Raw genomic sequence first — 22,941 nt, 5'->3', positions numbered from 1 at the left:
GACAAAAGTATAAATATAATGATTTGAATTGAGATGAGATAATCAAAATAAAATTGAGAAAATTAAAAGAGGGGAAAAACTATATAGAAAATGTAGAATAGTATAAGACATGGAATAGAACACAAAAAGGAGCATGAAATTGAGTTTTGTGTCTGTATAAAGAAGTTCAACCCGGGACCATGCTATTTTCAAAAAAAGATGTTTTACTTGCATTTTGTATGTGTGAAAATCCAAATAAAACTTTATTTTAAAAAAAGTTTAGGTATGCAGTTTTGAAATGCACAGTGTTAGTTCACACAGGACAGTTTCTGCAATGTCTCCTGATCCTGGGGATCCCATTTGCATCCCTTTCATTTGCTCATATGTTTGTTTCATATGTTATTTGAGGAACCTGAAGAAGAACTTGTCCACTGATCAGTTTGCCACCTGCTCTTCAACTGACGAAGGACTACCTGTAGAGTGAAAGGAGTAATGCTTGTCATCAACTTATGACCACAATTGAGCCCAAAATGTATGTTACTAAGTGAGAAATTTGTTAAGTGACTTTTACCTCACATGGTAAGATGCTGGGCCTGCGCAACCCCTGAGGTCGGAGGCTCTATTCCCCGTGAGTGAGTAAACTGCGTATGGACAAGAAAAGAGCCTTCCCTTCAGGCATCCCGCTGGTAAAGATAACACCGCCTGAAAAAATTCCTTTCACAGAAGCAGCCAGTCACCTCCGTGATCCCTGGCGATCATGTGCTGTGATGACCCGGGGCATTGCACAAAGGCCATACAGTCAGATAATCAGTAGGAGTCCCTTTATTAGCTCCAACTTTGTCCTCAATGTCCTGGTTACCTTCTGGCTGGAGAAAAACTCTCCCAGGAACAGCCTTTGGCTGCAAAGAATCAAGTCCAAAATGTCATCAACAAAAAAATGTAACTATAAATCCAATCAAGGCAAAATGAGGTAATCAGTCCAGCAGGGCAGGAACAAGAATTCCAGACATGAAGGAATGGTAGTAATGGAGGATGCCCGGAACACAGATAACCAAAGTCAACACAAGATAATCTCACATTTGTTCCCAGTAGATGCTGCACTCAGCATGCATCTCTTTTAAATTCTCTTCACAGGTGTAGCTAATGAAGACGATCGGGGTCCTTTCCTCTCCCGTAAGCCACGCAACCCACGTTGCTCTCTTCTCTGTTCCTTCCTGCGTGCCCTAGGATGCATGCCCGGGTCGTCCTCTGAAGTCCCTCTCCCTTGTTCTACCTCTCCCCTTCTCTGCCCAGCCAGATTTGCCCTTCCCCAGTTTCCTCCACAGCCAATGGAGCCACACTCCCGCTCCCTGTCAACTGTTCATCTTCCTTCTCGGATTCAGACTCCGACAGGGACATGACACATGCCATACGCTAAATAAAAAATAAACCCTCATTTTATGAATTTTCTTACCACACTTGTTAAGTGAATCATTGCAATTCTTAAATTACACAGTTGTTGAGTGAATCTGGTTTCCCCATTGACTTTGCTTATCAGAAAGTCACAAAAGAGGATCACACAACTCCGGGACACTACAACCGTCATAAATGTGAGACAGTTGTCAAGGATCTGATTGTAAATCACATGACCAGAGGGATGCTGCCATGGTCATAACTGTGAAAAATGGTCATACGTCACTTTTCTCAGTGCCATTGTAACTTTGAACGGTCACTAAATGAACTGTTGTAAGTCAAGGACTACTTGTATTGTTTCTCCCTTCACTGCTATTAATGGATGACAGAAGATAGTAATATTGAAGTGATTCTTCCACCCATTTAGGCTGTCCCAAGTTTTTAATCAGCTGCTTAGCTCTTGAGAATGTAGAGAAGGTAAAAGGAATCCTGTCAAAGATGGTCAATCATTAAAACATGAAGAAAAATTGTGGAGAGCAATGCAGGAGAATGTGAAAAGAAATCTTCTACTGAAATTCTGGGTGAAATGCTTCCAGGATGGGCAAGAATAAAGGTGCCCATCTTGGAGCCTTCTTTGGATATGCAGAAGAAATGTTGTAGGCAGCGCCAACAGGGTTTCATCAGCACCACTTATCATGGGGAGAAGGTTGCTAAAAAAAAAAATCAATAGTCCTGAGCACCAAAGGATAACGGAAGTTGTAATGTTCCAAAAGGGATATTTTTCTTTCTTTTGGTCCATGTGTCCATTAAACAAAAACTTATTATATTTTCTCTATATTTGAAAGAATATTTGGGTACACCTGGAAGTCTTCTTTTACTATGTCATATGGATACTTATTCTTCTAAAACAATTTTTTTTTTAATTTTATTTTTACTTGTCAATTGTTTACAAGATAATAGGTATAAGTAAAAACATAGTTATGAATACATGGATACATATAAGAAAAATAAAAAGAAACAATAGGACAGGGACGGTAGGCACGTTGGTGCGCTTATGCATGCCCCCTACAGACCTCTTAGGAAAGGGGTGAGGTCAATAGTAGACAGTCTAAGGTTGAAGTTTTTGGGGTTTGGGGAAAAAACCACAGAGTCAGGTAGAATATTCCAGACATTGACCACTCTGTTGCTGAAGTCGTATTTTCTGCAATCAAGTTTGGTGTGATTAACCTTGAGTTTGTATCTATTGTTTGCTTTTGGGTTGTTATGGTTGAAGCTGAAGTATTCATTGACAGGTAGGACATTGCAATGTATGATTTTATATACTATCCTTAGATCGGACCAAAGGAGGCATAGTTCTAGGTTTTCTAGGTCTAGAATTTCAAGTCTGGTGGCATAAGGCATTCTGCAGCGAGTAGAGGAGTGGAAAACTCTTCTTGTGAAATATTTCTGGACTTTCTCAACTGTGTTAATATCAGTTACGTAATGTGGGTTCCAGACTGATGAGCTGTATTCAAGTATTGGTCTAGCAAATGTTTTCTATGCTCTAGTTAGTAGTGTAATATTACCAGAGAAAAAGCTACGTAAGATTAGGTTAACAACTCTTAATGCCTTTTTGGCTATGTAGTTACAGTGGGCTCTAGCACTTAGATCATTAGAGATGAGTACTCCAAGGTCCTTGACAGAGTTTGGATCATCAACAAGGTCTTGACTATTCAGCCTGTATTTTATTTTCTGCTTTATTTATTTTTTTGCCAATATGTAGGACAGAGCATTACACTCATGAGCAAATACACTCATGGCACCTGAATTAACTCTAGATCAAGGGTCTTCAAACTTGGCAAGTTTAAGACTTGTGAACTTCAACTCCCAGAATTCCTGAGCTAACATGACTGGAAGAGGAATTCTGGGAGTTGAAGTCCACAAGTCTTAAAGTTGTCAAGTGTGAAGACTCCTGATCTAAATAATCACCCAAAATAGTTAAGGAAAAATTAAAATGGAAGCATAGTTCATTTAACATTATATAAATTGAAAAATGCTTCTGCCTTAAGAAAATGACTCTTTAAAAGCAAAATAATCATCACTTGTCACTTTAGCAAGTTTTATGTCTGATATGTTGATCGTTTCTCAGAAGCACTGCCAGACTGCTTTTGAGATCAATGCCAATGAAATATTTTGTTTACATTATAATCTCTATTTGCCCTAGAATTTGAAAGCTTTGATGTCAATAGTGCTTACATCAAATTCTATTGATCAGATTGCAAATTAAATGGCAAACAAAGGCAATTGTACTGTTTTGTCAGAACAGTCTCAGTGGACAGCCAAATTCTTTATTAAACCAGAAATAAAAGGACAGTTTCATTTATGGGGCTGCTTTCAACGCACAAAATTATTTTAACTAGATAGATCTACTTGATGAGAGTTGCAAGGTAATAAAAGTGAAATACTGTATTGAATTTATTTCCCCTGTTGTGCAAAATGAAGAACACCCTCTCTTCACTGTGATAAGGAAGAAGCACGTTTTAATGATTGGCCATATTACAAAAGCCAAGCACTAAAATTTTTAGATAAGATTGTTGAAATTTGGCCATTCTGTGGAGGCTGAAATCCACAAGAGATAAATTGCCATGCTTCTTCCTAGAGAAAGGAAAATAACTTTTTGATAGCCTCGCTATTCTTCAATGGTGTGAAGAGAAGAGTTGAAATCTGCAATGGACTGAGGGTTGCAGTGGCTTGGGGGCCATAAGGGGCAAGGACATATGCATGGCTGCATCTAAGATTTTCTTATTTTATTGGGCTAACTTGGAACAGATTGCTGATAGCTTTTGCTTGCTTTTCTGTTTTTATTTGTAAATTATTTTTGGAGGAGGCAATAGGGCAAGGAAATTTTAGAGCATACACTGCTGTTTTCATATTTTTTTCTGCCACCAAATAGCAGAGCAATATGCCAAGGTTTTGCATCTGCAGACTGAAATTCAACAATGGGTTTGGATGAAGTTTGGGTATCTAGCAAAGGGATTTGTTGCACTGGGCATAGGTTGTACTGGCATCAGATTGCACAAACATGTCCTCAGAACATGTCTTGCTGGAGGAATACTTGGTGGGTGACTTTGGCTATTAATGACATTATAGGAAGTTGATGGAATTTATTCATGTTTTATCACATTTTCTTCCTGTTACATATCCTTGTTTTTGTCTAGAAATAAATAAAAGTCAGTGAGGCTGCACATCCTGGGTGGGTAGGTGGGTGGGATCTAAGAGGAGGGGGTTTGTGCACATGTACTGTGCAGTACTTCATGTTGAGTTTTAAGCCACGTGTACTGTGGCATGAAACTCAACATTACGAAAACTAAGATCATGGCATCCGGCCCTCTCAATTCCTGGAAAATAGATGGAGAAGAAATGGAGATAGTGACAGATTTTATTTTCCTGGGCTCCAAGATCACTGCAGATGGGGACTGCAGCCAAGAAATTAAAAGACGCTTTCTCATGGGGAGGAAAGCTATGGCAAATCTAGACAGCATACTAAAAAGCAGAGACATCACCCTGCCTACAAAAGTGCATATAGTCAAGGCTATGGTTTTCCCAGTTGCAATGTATGGCTGTGAAAGTTGGACCATAAGAAAGGCTGGGTGCCAAAGAACGGAGGCCTGATCAGCAGAATACATACACTATAGGGAATAGTTACTGGAATTACTGAGAAGAGAACTTTGGAGAAAGTCTCATGGCCAGGAGTGGAATACTTGATGGCCAAGAGACAGACGTGAATGCTAAGTCTTTTGATGTGTAGGCTTCTCTCTTGATTTTTTTCAGTCTTACTGGTGTTCTATGCTTGCATTAAATTCCAAGGAAACACCTTACTGGGTTTTCTTAACAGAGTTGCCACTGTCACCACCATCCTTGATAAAGTCTTAGAAAATTTATCTTCCAACTAATTTGGTTCGTAATTTCAAATTTCTACAGAAGATGCCAAAGCTCTGTTTCCACAGCTGATTTTATCAATTATCTGACTCTATCACCCTTGATTGGCCTAACAGCTTCCAATTAAGTTGCTTCCCTTTCTATTATAATTTACCCCAGCTGACAATTCTTACAAGATGTCTCTGATTATCATCCTTATCTCCATGTGCAATTTAGTTGTTAATTGTGTTTAAAATGCATTTTATCATGCCTTAATATAAAGCAATTAGTTGGGGGAAAAGAAAATATAAAATTTATAAGAAATGCATACAAACCAAAAGAAAAAAATATGTTACTTGTTTGACTAGCAAAAGAGGTCAACAAGACAGATTTTACTAAAATCCTCTTAATTATTAAAACATTTATATGATTTATCATAACATAAATATTAATATTTAAAGACCACTGAGTGATAAAAATTCAACAGCTGATCTCATAAATTATTCTTGCCATTAAGATACTGATCAACTAATATGAGCTCTCCATTATTTAAGAATTTCTAATATATTTAACACAGGGGGATTGACTCATATAAGAAGTTTTATAAGTCAAGTGAGATTGATATTTTTGTAAGGGCTGACTAAGTTTATTTTTTATTTTATTTAATTAAGGAAATGAAAGTCAGCTAAATTGCATTTTCTATCTTCACTCCACAGACTAGCCTTATTAAGTATAAAGCTGTCACTGATATACTGTGAGTGGATGATTTTAATCTCTCCTAAATAAATTGGATAGCCATTTATTTTATGGCAATCTTACTTCTAGCATACAAGAGTTGTTTCAAAAGCACAATTTAGCCATACGTTTAGGTGTTCCATTTGCAAACATTTTAATAAGAACATTGATCATGCTGAAAGTTGAATCCAGAGAGTTGTAATGCAAGAAGAGCAGTTCCACTGTGCTAGCTGTGCATTTTTATTTCCCAAAGATATTTCATTAATTCATGCCTCTCATAAACAATATTAAGAAGAACTGTATGTCTTAAGGCAAGTTTTTCAACCTGGTATAAAAATGAATTGAAATGATTAAAAAAATACATTTTGCACTCAATAGCATGTACCTAGGCTTTTAGTGTATTTGGATAGACATTCCCTTATAATACATCAATAAAGGTGTATTAATGCAACCTAATTTAGTTGATTTCTGTACCGGTACATCTCTACAAGTGACTAGAAATTGTATCATTTAAAACAATACATTTTACCACAGTGAAAAGATTGTGACCATGAGATTCCAGCTAAGCAATCTGAATGGTAACTACTTCTGGGTGAATTCAAAGTCCTGATTCTTCTCATCTTACTGTTGGACATGGACTAAACATACTCTAGAGATAGTTAACTATCTTCCAGTTCTCTTTCATATCTGTTAAATTGTGTACATAGCCAATATGAATATTCTATATTTTGTCATGAAGCCTCTTTGTTTATTATGGTGGCCATAAGCAGTAGATGCCAGCCAGCAGTTAAGAACATATAAGAAAGTATTTGAATAAAGTATTGCTGAAATAACAAGAAATTCTGAGATATTTTTTTTGTTTAACTTTTGAAGACAATAAATATAATAAATGCTACCAAGATTTGTTGAGTATTTGAAAATTAAATATTGTGGGATAAGTGCAATATAGAATGAAAACAAGAATCTTCTGTCCCAGAAGTTAGGTATATCCAAAAGGACTAATAAAGGTGAAGATAGCATTCTTCTGGTCTTTTGGTTTCTACTGAGTTTTATTATTCAAAGATGGTTCTTGATGCTTATATACCATTATTCTAATTAATCATGGTTGTTAATATCACAATTAATTGTCAAAAGATGCAGACAAAGGTAATTCATCTAGCAGTTTTATGTCCCCTGTCAGAATATGCAAATAAGTTCAGATGGCAATCTTGGGCAGTACCTTTCTAACCTCCTTACTCCAAATGGTCAGCTAGCCAAAAAACATTTTAAATATGAACACAATTAGCTTAAATGCCAACCAATTAATTCATCAGGCAGACAAACCATTCCCCCAAACAGTCTCGAACTAAAGTCCATGCATATGGAGGAGAACAGGAATACACATAACAAAAAAATAGCATTAAATTAAAATTAAACATATGTTAGTATTATATTTCTGGAAATGTAGGTTTAGTTCAAATGTGCAAAAGCGTTCTGCTTATTCTGAGATTACAAATGAGCTATCAACAAAAATAAAATCCCACTGCAATTCAATATTATATTACAATTGTTCATCAAATAAAAACATAAACATGTTGTAGAAATGGTTTCACTCATAGGAAACCATTCTAGCCACAGACAATGACTCTTAGGATGTTAAATTAAACAAATAAATGCATATTTCAGACTTTTTAAATTTAATCCTATGCTGTTTAAATAAATTCCAGTAAACCTATGATTTATACTTTAGTAAAATAAAAAGATCATCCATCCATCCACTTTCTAAGGTCACTCTTGACAGCTTACAAGATGGTAAAAACGAATAACTGTCGTGTTATATATGTAAATTATATATAGAAAAATTAAAAATTTCACTCAATTCATTATCTTCTTATAGAGATGTTTATTTTGACACAATACAAAATGCAACAAATTGAATAAAAGCATAAATCTAAGGCAGATGCTGCTTTTATATCTTTATGTTTTTTTCAAAATTTACATAAATATATTTTTGAATTTATTTCAGATCAGTATATATGCCTGATATTATACAACTTTTAATGAAAAGGGGAAAAAATGACAGCATTTTCCAAACCACCAAATATGAGTTTGATTGTAATACAGAAGCCTGCAAATGTTTTGATTAAGCAAGTCTATTTTTGTCTGTCTCTCTCTTTCTCTTTCATTGTTTAAAAAAAGGAAGCCCTTGCCCAAGTGATACTGCAACAAACACTATGACAAATAATTGCACTTACTGTCTCTCATATTTATATGAATCATTTCAGCTATACATGTTTAATTACCGTATTTCCCCAAAAACACAACTTACCCTGAGAGTAAGTCCTACCTTGATTTTTACACGTGTGCCCAATATAAGCCTTACACCCCCTCAAAATAAGCCCTAATTAAGACCTTGCACACTCCAGGTTACATGGGTATAAATTAAGCTAGCGTGGTGATAGGTGGGGGAGCTGCCCTACTACTTACCTTTGGATAGTTGCAGCCAGGCCTTGCATATCCCAACACCTGCCTTGCACTCCATTTTTTCTGCTTTCCTGAAGGTGTCAGCCTTCAAGTTCTTCTACTATTGCTTTGCATCTTTAGGCTGCCATAAGTAACGGGGGGAGGAGGGGGTAGAGTCTGGGAAGCGAGCTGGAGGTGTTACATTCTAGTGTTGTAAAAATGAGGAGGGGGGAGTATAAATTCCTGTTTAGGTTTCTATTTCTCGCTTAGCTTTCTTTTCTCTGTGCAGCTGCAAACCTTTATCAAAATATGCCAAGGTCAACGGACAGAAGCCTCATCACCACCTGAAGATGCCCACATGATCATATTCACAACTTTTAATTGGAAGAATCATTTGAACTATTGGGGGTGGGAACATTTCCATCACTTTGTATATGTGGTTTGCGCACCTAATTTTCTCAGATTCAGAATTCTACGGTTGCTACCACTTCATTTTCAGTAAAAGATATCTTTTCTCTAATCTATGGAGCACCATCTGACAGAAGGTCTCTATAGCTGATAATAAGGCTCTGGATCTCCGGAGCTCTGTTATCAGCTGAAGAGGCCTTCAGGAAAGCCTTGATGGCCTTGCCGGCTACAGAAGAAGTCCCTGAAGAACTCTGACAGCTAACAGGAAGGGGAGCAATGCGCACAAGTGAGGTGAGTCAGTGGATTACTTTCCCCCCAAAATAAGACCTAGTGCTTTTTGGGATGGCAAAAAAAGGGCAGGATCTTATTTTCGAGAAAACCTGACTAGTTCATTTCAGTTATACATGTTTAATTGGTTAAACAGGGTCCTAATTAATCATAAACTGACTCAAAAATCATCACAAAGATGGGGAAAAAAAATTTGGTATTAAGTTGGCTTTAATTAGGGACATGTCGAAATATTGTCCATGGGGAAAAGGTGAGAATTAAAATAGATGGTTTGTGAAACCATACAACTCAAATTTGTTTCTTGAATTGTCTCTCCATGAAGTCATAGTGCTATACTTTATTGCCCAATATTATTGATGTCATGTTGTTTGGCTTCAATAGGCACTGTACCATAGGATCTAGAATTAGCATGTCAGAAATTGACTCTCTCTTGTTTTGAATGGAGATGATTTGCTACTTTGGATAAATGTTTCTTACTCTTAAAATGTATGTAGTGTCCAGTTCTACAGATACCAGGCTCCAATGTTAGCATATGTGTTTTGACTAATGCAATTGCTCTTATACAAAATTTTCATGCTAATTTAAACATTAAGGATTCCTTTGGAGTAAATTATCTAACTGGAAAGTCTGTCAATATCTTTTGGGATCTTGAATTAGGATTGCTTTCATTTAGCATCATTCATTCATTGCTTTCATTCAGCATCATATTAGGATTGCTTTAATTTAGCACCAAGCACCATTCTTCCAATATATATTTGAGAGCCATATATATTCACTGCTAGTCTTCATTAGCTTAGTCAAGGTAACACTTTTATCTGAACCATCAGAAAGAAATCCTTCAACTTCCTATTAAAGAACAATAAGGTCAATTGTGAGATTAATAATATTGAGAAATTGATGCTTAAAATATTGTAAGGATTAAAACAATGGAATTCATACAATATTTTGTATTCCAAAATAAAACAAAGTGCTGATAAATATAAAGCATAAAATAAACATACTTGCAAGAAATGTTGCTTTCTTACATTTGATTTAGACCACATTGTGTTAAATGTATTGACACATTTGCTTTTTCACAGATACCTATAGAAACTTCATGACTATTTCAATTTTGGTTTAAAATTTTTGTAAATAATTGAACAATAAACATGAATGTCTCTTATAAATAACTTATTAGATTGCACTGCCCCTAGATTTGTTAGGGAAAAAAAGGGTTTGTTTTGTAATACTATAAATTAATACCAGTATAACAATGTAAACAATTAAGTTGTCAAGTTAATGACAAAATCAATATTTATGAACTAATGACAACACCATTCTTCATTAGAGTAATATCTTATTTATTTATACTTCAGTTCTGAACTCACTGAACTCCATAGCATGTAAGCAAATCTAAAGCTATGCTGTCATGCACGAAATCCTGAAATGTTTGTCTTATAGATCACAATTTTTATGGCTAATTAAAGAACTCACACAATGCCACCATTTGCATGCCATCTTCTTTATGAGAAGTATTAACACAATAAGAAATTACTGATAACAATCAAGCAAAATCCATTTATTATTAACGTTACAGGTTTTCTATAATCATCAGAAGGTAGTTAAACAATAAAAAATTTTTTTATTAAGTTATAGAGTAAGTTATTAAGATGCGAAACAGTGCTCACTCACTGTTACTAAATAATTAGAGTTGATCAAAATATTATCCAATTGTGTTTAAATATAATGTTACTTGTAAAATTATTTTGATTAGCACTCCTAAGGTAAATGATAGGAAGCAGGAATTAATAAGGGTCTGAAGGAAGACTTCCCTGAACTTGTCACTCTCCAAATGTGCTTGATTTTCTACCAGCATGAATGGATTTATTTATTTGATATTTTTCTGTTGCTGATTTTCTGTTAATTTTATTTAATACTTTTGTTTTAAAAATTAATGTTAATATTCCATATTTTCTCAGCATTTTATTAATTCTAGAAATTAATTTAAATGTTACATTTCAAAATGTAAGGAAAAGATGTTTAAATTAACAAATACATGAGAAGAAATTACATTTTTTCTAATTTACATTCAATTGTATCTGATTGTCAGCAGAGGTGGTATTCAGTGGGTTCTGACCAGTTCTGGAGAACCGGTAGCAGAAATTTTGAGTAGTTTGGAGAACCGGCAAATATCACCTCTGACTGGAGGTTTTAAAGTATCCTTCCCCTGCCATGCCCACCAAGCCATGCCCACAGAACCAGAAGTAAAAAATTTTGAATCCCATCACTGATTGTCAGGAACAATCAGATATAAGGTTTTTCAGAAGTGGCTTGATCTGGACTGAGAGGGCAGGGCAGATTCTAATATGGAAATAATTTTGTCCTCATTCAGTTATGCCCAATTCTGGACAAGGCCCTGCAGTTTACCATAGCCTGCTTTCTAGGGCTGAGAGAAAGTGACTGGACCAAGGTCACCCAACTGGATTTGTTACCAAGGCAGAATTGACATCTCCCAGTTTTCAGCCTGATGCCTTAACCACAACATCAAACTGGCTCTCTATCTCATTTTACCACACTTCAAATATTACTAGGGTTTGGTTGTTGTTTTTTAGAGAAGAAAATATTTGTAATTTAAATAGAATATGGATGGGGGAAAAGTTCATATGCATTTCTTTATCTTGTCAACAGTAAATTAAAAACACCTTTCACACTCTGATTTAAAGAAAAACTTTCTAAAAAAAGTACATAACAAGCTAATTATCACCAAGGATGAGAATTTAATGAATCACACATTATTTATTAAGAATTGACAATTTTGTGGCTGGGGAAGGGTGGAGGAGAAAGTGGGTGGTGACAATACTCTATTCACTCAAGTCCCGACAAAAGAAACCCTAGAAATCATCAAAAATAAATACCAACCACCCAAACACCTCATGGAACTAGCAGAACACTGCTTAACCAACATATATTTCATATACAAAGGACAAAGATACAAGCAAATTGAAGGAGCCCCTATGGGATCACCACTGTCACCCGTCATTGCAAACCTGTTCATGGAAGAATTCGAATCCAGAGCCCTAGCCAATGCCACCCACAAATCCAAACTATGGATAACACATTTGTTATTTGGCCCCATGGAAAAGAAAACCTAAACAATTTCCTAACACATCTAAACAGCACACTCCCCAAAATCAAGTTCACCATGGAAACAGAAACAACAAGCAGCTACCATTCCTAGATGTACTAATCTACAAAAAAAAAAAAAAAAAAAACAGATGGCACACTAGGACACACCATATACCAGAAGAAATACACACCAACCACTACCTCCGCACCCAATCCCACCACCACCCAGCACAGATAAACTCCATGGCCAAAACACTAATCGCCAGAACCAAACGCCTGGCAGACAAGAAACACATAAAGACTGAACTATGCACCCTGACTAAAGTACTGACAGCCAATGGCTTCCACAAAAGCAAAATCACCGGCTTGATCCACAAAAACACACTGAGACATAATGGAGACCTAGAAGACGAACAGACCTATGGAATAGCTGTCCTGCCCTACATAAGAGGTACTACAGACAAAATCAGTAAAATACTACAAAGGCATCACATCAAGACTGCCTTCAAAACAGACAGAAATATAGCAACCATCCTAAGAAACCCCAAAGATAAAATTGACCTGGAAAACCAAGGCATATATGAAGTCCCCTGTGCATCATGACTGCCACATACATTGGACAGACCAATAGAAGAATAAGTACCCGCCTGGGTGAACACAAAAATGCAGTAAAAAAGCTGGAACACACTTCCTCACTAGTCCAACACATGAAAGCCAAAGGTCATAGCATCGACTTCAATGGCACCAAAACCCTAGCCACTATAGAAAACCCCAGCTACAGAATTATCAGAGAAGCCATAGAGACTGAAAAAAGACCTGAAAGCATGAATAGAAGAGATGACTCCACCAGACTGTCAATTATCTGGAAGTCTGCACTAACAAACAAAAAAGTCTCCACACCACAAGCCAAGCAAACACCTGGCCACAAACAGATCCCCCCCGATACCTCCAGCTCAAACACATCCCAACCAGGCATCCAGATGAAACCTAGCTTCCTAATAAATGATAGCCATCTGTTTACTCGAAGCCAAGCCGCACTAAAAGCCTCCAATACAGGAACACAATGTTGCCAGCCAATCAAGACAAAAAAAGCCATAAAACAGACAGAAGATATTAGAAACACCAATCAAGCAGAACACAGCAAACTCCAAGACCAATAAACACAGACCAAGACTCCCAAGCAATCAGGATGAAGAAAAAACCATTCTGGCACAGCAGTAGGCTAGCCCCAAATTTAAAACAGAAACGGCTGTGAAAGTCTGACTCACAGACGAACACAATACAGAAGCCTGAGGATGGCAGATGAGATTCTGCCGAAACGTTGCTACAACTTTAATAGCACAACTATAATGACGTGGGAAAATACCCGAACAAAGCTGAATACCATGTGTGTGTGTGTGTGTGTGTGTGTGTGTGTGTATTATATATATGTTGTTATATATATATGTTAAGTATTCCACAGATATATTCAATTCAGTGTCAGAAAAGATGACCCAAAAGAATAAAATTAGCTGTTGGTAAGTGTTCATGTTACCACAGAAATAAAAGAGTTGGCAAAGTAAGCCATCTGGGACTAAACAAGAAAGATAGAAAGAACATTGGCACTGGGATTTTATTTTAAACTGCTCAAAGTTAAAGTGAATGAAGGGAGATTAGGTGTATCACAATCCTTTCTGATATTAGTCAAGGTTTTCTTGTCCAAACAATAAAAGGAAGTTTTCTGGAAAGGTTAGGGATGGAAGTTGTTATAGTTTAATTAATTTGGCTACAGTTTAATTTCTTCAGCATCTTTCTTTTGTTTGCACCGATCCTTCTATTCATTTTTCTCCTTCCACAGAACAAATACCCCACCCTGGTAAGATTTAAGAGACAATCAAGAATTAAGAATGTCTTTAAGAAGCAGCACCTACAATATGCTAATTTAATATAATTTTCATCCCACATCCTGTACCATTTCCAGAAAGAAAAAAAGGAGAAAAGCATTTCTTTGGAAATTATATAATTTCATTCCTTTGGTCATTATTGGTTCCATTCATAAAAGCACATAGTAACTGAGTTACCAATGTAGCCAAATAAGTGGTATAAGTAATCTCCAATATTTGGCAGTTTTACATGTTCCAATCCTTCTATTATATTGAAAACAATGAAACAACCAATGTTCCAAATTTTAATTTAAAATTTGCATAGAAAAATTCTTTAAATTGGATTATACAGGATTCAATGCAGTTGATGGTATCAGTGGTGGGATTCAAAATTTTTACTATGGGTTCTGTGGGTGTGGCTTGGTGGGCGTGGCAGGGGACGGATACTGTAAAATCTCCAGTCAGAGGTGGTATTTGCCGGTTCTCCAAATTACTCAAAATTTCTGCTACCGGTTCTCCAGAACTGGTCAGAACCTGCTGAATATGTGTATTTAATGAAAACTGACTTAAAAATATTTCTATCGAATCTATAAACTGAATCATTTTGCACTAAATTGGCAGGTCAAGCCACACCATCAAACAAAATATGACTTTTCTAACTTTAATCAATAAGTCAATTTAAATTGTTGAACTAATATAAATGTACTGAAGTAGATTGTTCAAATACTTAAGTCCCTACGATTTTTTATGAATTCATTTCTACATCAAAGGGGAGATATGAATTAAAATCCAAATTAATAATTTGAATCAGATTTGTCTACTGATTTTATAGAAATAAATCTGAATAATAATGTGCATTTATAAATCAAGTCCAAAATTGTAATGGTTATTTAATAAAGAGGCAGATGCATATTTAGATAGAATATATCTGAACACAGATAAACGCCTGATAAATAATAGAATTAAAGAAAAGAATTATATGAGAGTCCAAGTACCTTTATCAGTAACTTGAACAATTAAGTAACAGATCGGTTGCAATCCTTAGGAAATATAATGGCTGGAAGAAGAAACATACACCCAGAGACAAGTCTTTGTTTCTATGGTACTTAGAATTCACAGAAATATATCAGTTACATAATGTAAAAATGATATTTTGGGGTTTAAGGCAAGTATAAAGTGGTTTGTTTTGACTAAAATGTATATAGGAGCTATGAATCATAACATTTCAAACTACAAAAACATGTAAGTGAACATGCCATGCTTATTTTTTCTAATTACAAAGTTGTAATAAATCATTTTTGGATAGTACTGTTGTCATGTCACATATTTTGATGAGCTGTGGTGGCACAGTGGTTAGAAGGCAGTATTGCAGGCTAATTCACCGCTCAGTGCCTGGAGTTTGATTCTTCCAGGCTCAAGGTTGATTCAGCTTTCCATCCTTCCTCAGTAGGTAAAATTAGGATCCAGATGATGGAGGGCAATATGCTGACTCTGTAAATCACTTAGAGCGGGTTGTAAAGCACTGTGAAGCGATGTATAAGTCTATTGCTATTACTATTTTTATAGAAAACTGCCTTTTGCCAAGTTAGGATACTGGACTATAGTATTCTATTTTAGTTACCCTCATTGACAGAGGGTCTTCAGACAATATTCTTTCTCAAGACAGTCATACTGTCATGCCCTTGGTAGAGTCAGACTCTGAGGGAGAGGAGGAACAGCCGACAGGGAGTGGAGGTGTGGCTCCGGAGGTTGTGAAGGAGGCTGGGAAAGGGCAGAGGCCGGCTGGGCAATCAGAGGAAGAACCAGGCCCATCCCCTCTTCATCCTAGGACATGCAGGGAGGAACAGAGAAGGCAACAACTTGGCTTACGAGAGAGGAAGCGGCCATGATCCCCCTCATTAGTTGCAGCTGGGGAGAATAGTATATAAGAGAGATGGTTACAACACAGCGTTGCCAGAAGCAAAGCATGTTTTATTTTGGGCAGAAGTTATCTTGGTTGGCATTCTTCCAACAGACTGTGCCTTGTTATCTCCTTGAATTTGGTAATTACTTGTTCTGGTCCTTCATTGTAGTTTGTTTGGTTTTTTATTTCACCTCTATCTGCTCATTAAGTTTGGACTATATTGCTTTCTTTTGAAGACTATTTTTGAGTATGTTTTATCTCCAACTGAGAATTATTGAACAGTGGGGCCAAGTTGGAGGCATTAAAGGACATTTATTTATGTTTTGGATTTTGTTACATTTGTGTTACACTCTGGTCATCACACATACCTTTAATTTTGAGTAACAGGTGGGCTGTTTCTTTAAATAATGTTAAAGTTGATTGTTTTAATATTTTGGACATTGTATCATCTCGTTTTCCGGTTCAGAAAGGCAGGAGATGGGGGAGGCATTAGAAAGCTGAAATGGTTCCTTTCAAAATCTTCACTGAATTAGGAGAGAAATGGAACTGGAGGTGAGAGGTCAGTATCACCAATTCAATTTAACTTTCCATTTCAAAGAGATTTTCAAATGCAAAATAAATAAACAGGAAAAAGCTAACATAGAAGTCACCAGTAATAAAAGCCAAGATAAAGAATAAAGTAATTGCTTTTCAGCAAACTTAAAGCAAGACAATAGCAGAGAAATACTACAGCTTAGAAAATTATTTGCCATTTCAGTGATTCATTTCAACTCTGTAATGAGTTTTACTTCTTTGCTTTTGTAATGATACATTCATTACATGCCCAATTTAGAGCAAAGTTAGCCACCAAATTCTGTATTATACATCTATAGCAAAGTCAGTTTTCATCTCATCATGCTAACTCCATCACCATGATATCCAGCAAACACAGAGGATATAAATGTGGCAGAACAATAAAATACAAACAATAGTTGTGTGCTATGTCTTACTTGAAAAAACAGATTAGGCTATTTACTAATAACAAGTGTTTACTACATAATATATTTGGCTGGTGTCCAGTCTCCTTTGCACACAACTGAAGCCGTCATTTGATTAATCTGGGTACAGATCAAGTGGCTAAACAAAGCAGACTTCAATAGGCCTGTCTGATGAATGCTTGAAAGAAGGTAATAAAATAATATAGAGAGAGACGTTTCTCCTTATGACTAGGTGGTTGACTGGGGCTCCTGAAGGCTGGGTCAGAACAATAGGTAGAAGAGAGAGAGAGAGAAAGAAAGAGAGAGAGAGAGAGAGAGAGACAGAGACAGAGACAGAGAGTGAGAGAGAGGCAGGCAAGCAGGCAGGCAGACACTGTTAATAGAATAGCCTCAATGAATCATGTCAGTGATAACACCTGACTCATGATGAAAATAGGGGGGGGAATCACTCAATGCCAATTACGGGACGTGGTGGCTCAGTGGCTAAGATGCTGAGATTGTCGATCAGAAAGGTCAGCAGTTCGGCAATTCGAATCCCTAGCACTGCGTAACGGAGTGAGCTCCCGTTCCTTGTCCCAGCTTCTGCCAGCCTTAGCAATTCGAAAGCACGTAAAAATGCAAGTAGAAAAATAGGGACCACTTTGGTGGGAAGGTAACAGTATTCTGTGTGCCTTCGGCCTTTAGTAATGCCAGCCAGATAACCACGGAGACGTCTTTGGACAGCGCTGGCTCTTCGGCTTTGTGATGGAGATGAGCACTGCTCCCTAGAGCCGGGAATTATTAGCACGCATGTGCATGGGATACTTTACCTTTACCTTTATATTTATTTAATATTTTTTTCCTCCTATTAAGCCATCATTGCTTACCTTGGGTGAGGAAGAAGACTGAGAAAGAAACCAGAGACAGTGGAAGATGAATATTTCCAAAATCAAACCATGCAGATTTAAACCAGTTCAGGTACACTGATCCCCTCCATAGGGATGCCCCCTTGTCAGGAGGAGGGGGCTTATATGCTCTGTTGAGGTTGACTACTATGCTGGAGGAATACCACCAGAAAGTATACCAGAAGGATCACCCAAGCCAGGCAGGACTCAATTGAGGAGCCCGATGAAAAGTATGCACAAACCCATTCATCACAATGACACAACAGAAAAAGAATCATATACTGCCTCAGTCTTGCCCAGGTTAACAAGGAATGCAACAGTAGCTTTTACTGGGCAGCTGTCGAAAAGTGAATTAAAGCTGGGGTGGGCTTCAAAATTTTTTTAGCAAAGGGTTCTCTGCATGTTGCTGGGTAGGCGTGGCCATGGTGCACATGGCCTAGTTGGCCTCCTGCATCATGGTGGGGGGAAATATTTTTGCCCTCCCCGAGCTCCAGAGGCTTTCTTTGAGCCTCTGGGGGCGCGAAAATGGCCTCCCTGGGCTCCGGAGGTTCTCTGAAAGCTGGAAATGGGCCCTTCCCTGAGCCACTGTGTGTACCCTGCACTTACCTGCATCCAAATGGGCTGCGTGAGGACTCCTGGGAGAGGAAGGGCAGGGTGGGCGGGGCCAGCTAGGGGTGAGATTTGGGGGTTTCTCCGAACGGCACAGAATCTTAGCTAGGGGCTCTCCCAAACCCCTGCGAACCCCAGTAGCCCACCCCTGAATTAAAAGGGTTGGAGAAAGACCTGGTGAGTCTACTGTACAAAAAAACTCACCAAGCAAATTCTATGGGAAGGGTCTCAAACATGTCATAGAGGGCATGAGTCCCCAATTCCCTGGTCCGTGGACCAGCACCAGTTTGCAGCCTGTCAGAAACCAGTCCGCGCAAACAAGTGAAGCCCCATACGTAGGATGCAGGCACTATGTGAAACCATGCTCCTTCCGGTCTGTAGAAAAACCTTTGTCCGGTTCCTGGTGCCCAAAAGGTTGCGGGCTGCTGATATAGGGTGCCCAACAATAAGACAACAGGAATCCCAGTTGCTGAGGCATCCCAGTGGTGTATAGTGATTCACTGGATAGCCACATGGAACATCAGAAAAGTGAATTAAAGCAGGGGTGGGCTTCAAAAATTTAGCAATTTAGACATTGCCAAATGGGAGGTTGGAACCTAATCTCCTTGGTGTCAATGACCTAGAGTGCTCAAACAATGGCTCTTTTTTCAATGTGAGGACTTCACTGTCTATTATTCAGGACATGATACCAGAAAACAAAAGGAGTGGCATTTATGGTAAGCAAAAAAATTGCAAGAGTAGTTGGAATGCTTCTCAACTGTCAGTGAGAGCATTATGACCATCAGAATTCATGCCAACCTCCTCAACATCTCAATCGTCAAAGTCTATGACCAGTGGTGGGATTCAATTTCTTTTACTACCAATTCTGTGGGCACGACTTGGTGGGCATGGCAGGGGAAGGGTACTGCAAAATCCCCATTCCCTCCCCACTCCTGGGAGAAGGTTACTGCAAAATCCCATTCCCTCCCCACCCCACTAATCTGCTTTCCAGCTCCATTCTCCTGTGCAGGGCAACCAAAGAAGACCCAGCCAATCAGCTGGGACTCAGGAAGCAGAGAATAGATGGGGGCTGGGCCAGTCAGAGGGGGTATTTGCTGGTTCTCCGAACTACTCAAAATTTCTGCTACCGGTTCTCCAAAACTGGTCAGAACCTGCTGAATACCACCTCTGTCTATAACCCAATGACTGCTGCAACAGACCTTGAAATAGAGGGCTTTTATGCCATGATCCAAGAAAACTGCAACCAAAAAAAAAAAAATGTTGTGTACAAAGTAGGTGACTTTAATGTGAAAATTGCCAATCAAGTGGAGACAGGCATGTAAGAGTTCAATATATGGGGGTGATGATGCAAAATAAAAGGATCTGTGTAATTTATAAAGGCTAGCATTATGAATGAATCTTGGAAGGGTTTTTTTTCTGCTGTAAGTATGCCAAGTATATTTTAATCATTGTGTCTGATGTGAAGGGTGCTCCAAAAGAGGGACTAGAGAAGGGTGCTGGGTATAAATGACAATACTTCCAACAACTCATTCAAGATGTGAAGGTCATTCCAGATGCCCAACTAGAGCAAGCAGATACTTATATTGGGCAACAGTGATACAGAAAGGCATGCAATCGCTGTAAGGCATCAGTATTAATTCATGCTGCACTGGAGAAGTCAGTGGCAAACCACCGACCTCTATATTTTTATCAACAAAGGCACATGGATAGAGAAAATAAAATGATTGATGATAGAGTGCAGATGATGAGTCTCTCTACTTGGATGATACTCAACATGCTACTGAAAAAAAGCTGAAGACTTTTCAGAATACTAGTGATGTTTATGACATGGGTAGATAAAAGTTTTGGCACAGATGGTATTGGATGTTGTCATGCAGACAAAGAAAATCTGAAGCTCTAAAACCCATGGGGATATGGAAAATAAGAAATAGAAACATTAAAAAAAAAAAAAGCCCAGTAACTGAAAGATGAAAGTTTTGCAGGCTGACAACCTAGGCAACAGCAAATCGAAATGGATTAGATTTGGACAATTTCAGTCAGAAAATCATACTGTTTACTCAGAGGTGGTATTCAGCAGGTTCTGACCAGTTCTGGAAAACCAGTAGTGGAACTTTTTAGTAGTTTGGAGAACCAGCAAATACCACTGACTGGCCCCGCCCCCATCTATGCTCTGCCTGCCGAGTCCCAGCTGATCGATTGGGTTTTCTTTTGTTGTCCTGCACAGAAGAACGGAGCTGGAAAGCAGGTTGGGGAGAGAATAGGATTTTAGATTAACCTTGTCCGAGGAGTGGGGAGGGAATGGAGATTTTAAAGTATCCTTCCCCTGCCACGCTCACCAAACCATGCCCACCAAGTCAAGCAATGCCCACCAAGCCATGCCCACAGTAGTACAATTTTTTGAATCCCACCACTGTGTTTACTCCATAGTACATGTACAGGCACTTTTGATATAGCAAGACATTACTTGAAAACATTACTTGAATACTGCTAATAACAAAATAATGTCAATTAGACTTTCCGGACACCTCTTTAATATGGTCCAGTTTTATGCTCCAAGCACAGTTGCAGAAGAAAGGTAGTTTGATTAATTTTATGGTCAAGTTCAATTAAGACAAATTGAAGTTGAAAAAATATGAACATGGTTTTAAAACTTGAAGGGGGAAAAATCAATAACTTATGCTATGCTATTGATGCTACTTTGATCTCTGAAAATGCAAATGATTTTTTAGAAAGTCTAGTAATGAAAGTCAAGGAGACACTGAAAATAAAAATGGGACTATGATTAAATGTAAAGATGACCAAACTAATGATGACTGCTACAGAAACCAGCCTTAGAAATGACAGTGAAGAGACTGGGTTGTGAAAGAGGAGGGAATCTCAGTGCTTGTTTAATACTCTGGGTAAAAGAGCAAATGTAAGAGGTCTATCATTAGTAACTTTTAAAACACTATGTAAAGTGTTTGGTGGTATGAATAAAATATTGAACTGAACTTTAGAGATATGATTTAAATCTCTTTTTAACCTTGAAACTCACCACAGATTAATCTGAATCATTTACTGTTATTACTGAAAGTTGGCAAACTCACAGAGTTGTCAAAACATAATGGAAAACAGCTAAAAGAACAGTACACCAAAGTACAAAAACAGTGACAGCAATGATACACCATCGTGTTAATTAATATAATATTCGGTTTTAGACTTTTCTGATTCATGTAGGGATGTGGAAAGCATATGTCTGTACCCATGATAGTGTCACATTCAGTCAATTCCTCATCATTGTGTGAATTCCAGAAAAGAAAAAATCAAGCACAGTGTATTTGTACTTTTCAGTCTACTTTAGAATTTGGCTGCTATTTCTGTATTACATTCATCCTTCTCACTGTCCATTCCAGCTTATAAAACAAAGCTTACTCATGTGTACTGGCTAGAGGGGGAGAAAGTACAGTAGTTATTTATTTTTTTCCTTCATATCTTTTCTTATAGTACCTCTGGGGCTTGGGAGCAGGAGAGATTATTTACTTGTAGTATGATAACTAGAAGTTAACTCACATAAGTGGGCATCAAGTGCAGAATATAACAAGGTGATGCATTGTCCCCGTTGCTGTTCTGCTTAAACTCCCTTAGCCAGATAATCACAGGGCCTGGATATGGATACAAGTTCAAGAATGTAGCTACCATCAGTCAGCTCCTGTAAATCAGGGGTGTCAAACTCAATTTCATTGAGGACCACATCAGGGTTGTGTTTGACCTTGGAGGGCTGGGGGCTTGGCCATGGTGGGAGTGACATGGAACTCATGTCAGGGGGGCACCTGTGGTGGCCAAGTGCTAAGTAAGGACTTCCCCTCCCTCATTCTCATTATAATCCCCTTCCTTCTTTCTTTTCTTCCTTCCTTCCTTCTCTCCTTTTTCCTTCCCTCTTCATTCGCCTTTCTTCTTCCTTCCCCTCTTTCCTTATTTTTTCTTTCCTCTCTTCTCATCTTTCCTTCTTTTTCTTTGTCTTTCCTCTTTCCCTTTCTCCTTTCCTGTCCCTTCTTGCACACTCAAATGCAAAAGAGGAAACGTTTCTCTTTTTTTTTCGTTTTTAGTTTGTTTTGATAGCCCTCTGCCAGCAAAAATGGAACTGGGGGACTTCAAGTTTTCATTGGCAGAGGGATGCAGGAGGCCACCTGAGCCAAAATTGGGGCCCAAGGGGTGCATGCAGGCCCCCCCCAACTCCATTTTCACTAGCAGAGGCACTATGAACTTGTCCTTTGCTGTTTTCAGGCAGCCCCTGCGGCCAGACTTAAGCACCCGGCAGGCCAAATGTCGCCTGTGGCCCTTCTGTACATGGATGACTTCATGTTGTATACTACAAACAGAAGAGTAAAATAGAAAACTTCATTTTATGCTTGCATGGAAATATGTCGAAAGAATTGTTGTAAGTGACAATCATTTCATTAAAATATAATCAAATCAAATAC

The sequence above is a fragment of the Notechis scutatus genome, chromosome 4, assembly GCF_049901735.1.
Source record: "Notechis scutatus isolate UNSWTSFEM ecotype Mainland chromosome 4, rNotScu1.2, whole genome shotgun sequence".
Classification (NCBI taxonomy): Eukaryota; Metazoa; Chordata; class Lepidosauria; order Squamata; family Elapidae; genus Notechis; species Notechis scutatus.
The sequence above is the reverse complement of the archived record's forward strand: the minus strand, read 5'-3'. Positions refer to the sequence as shown.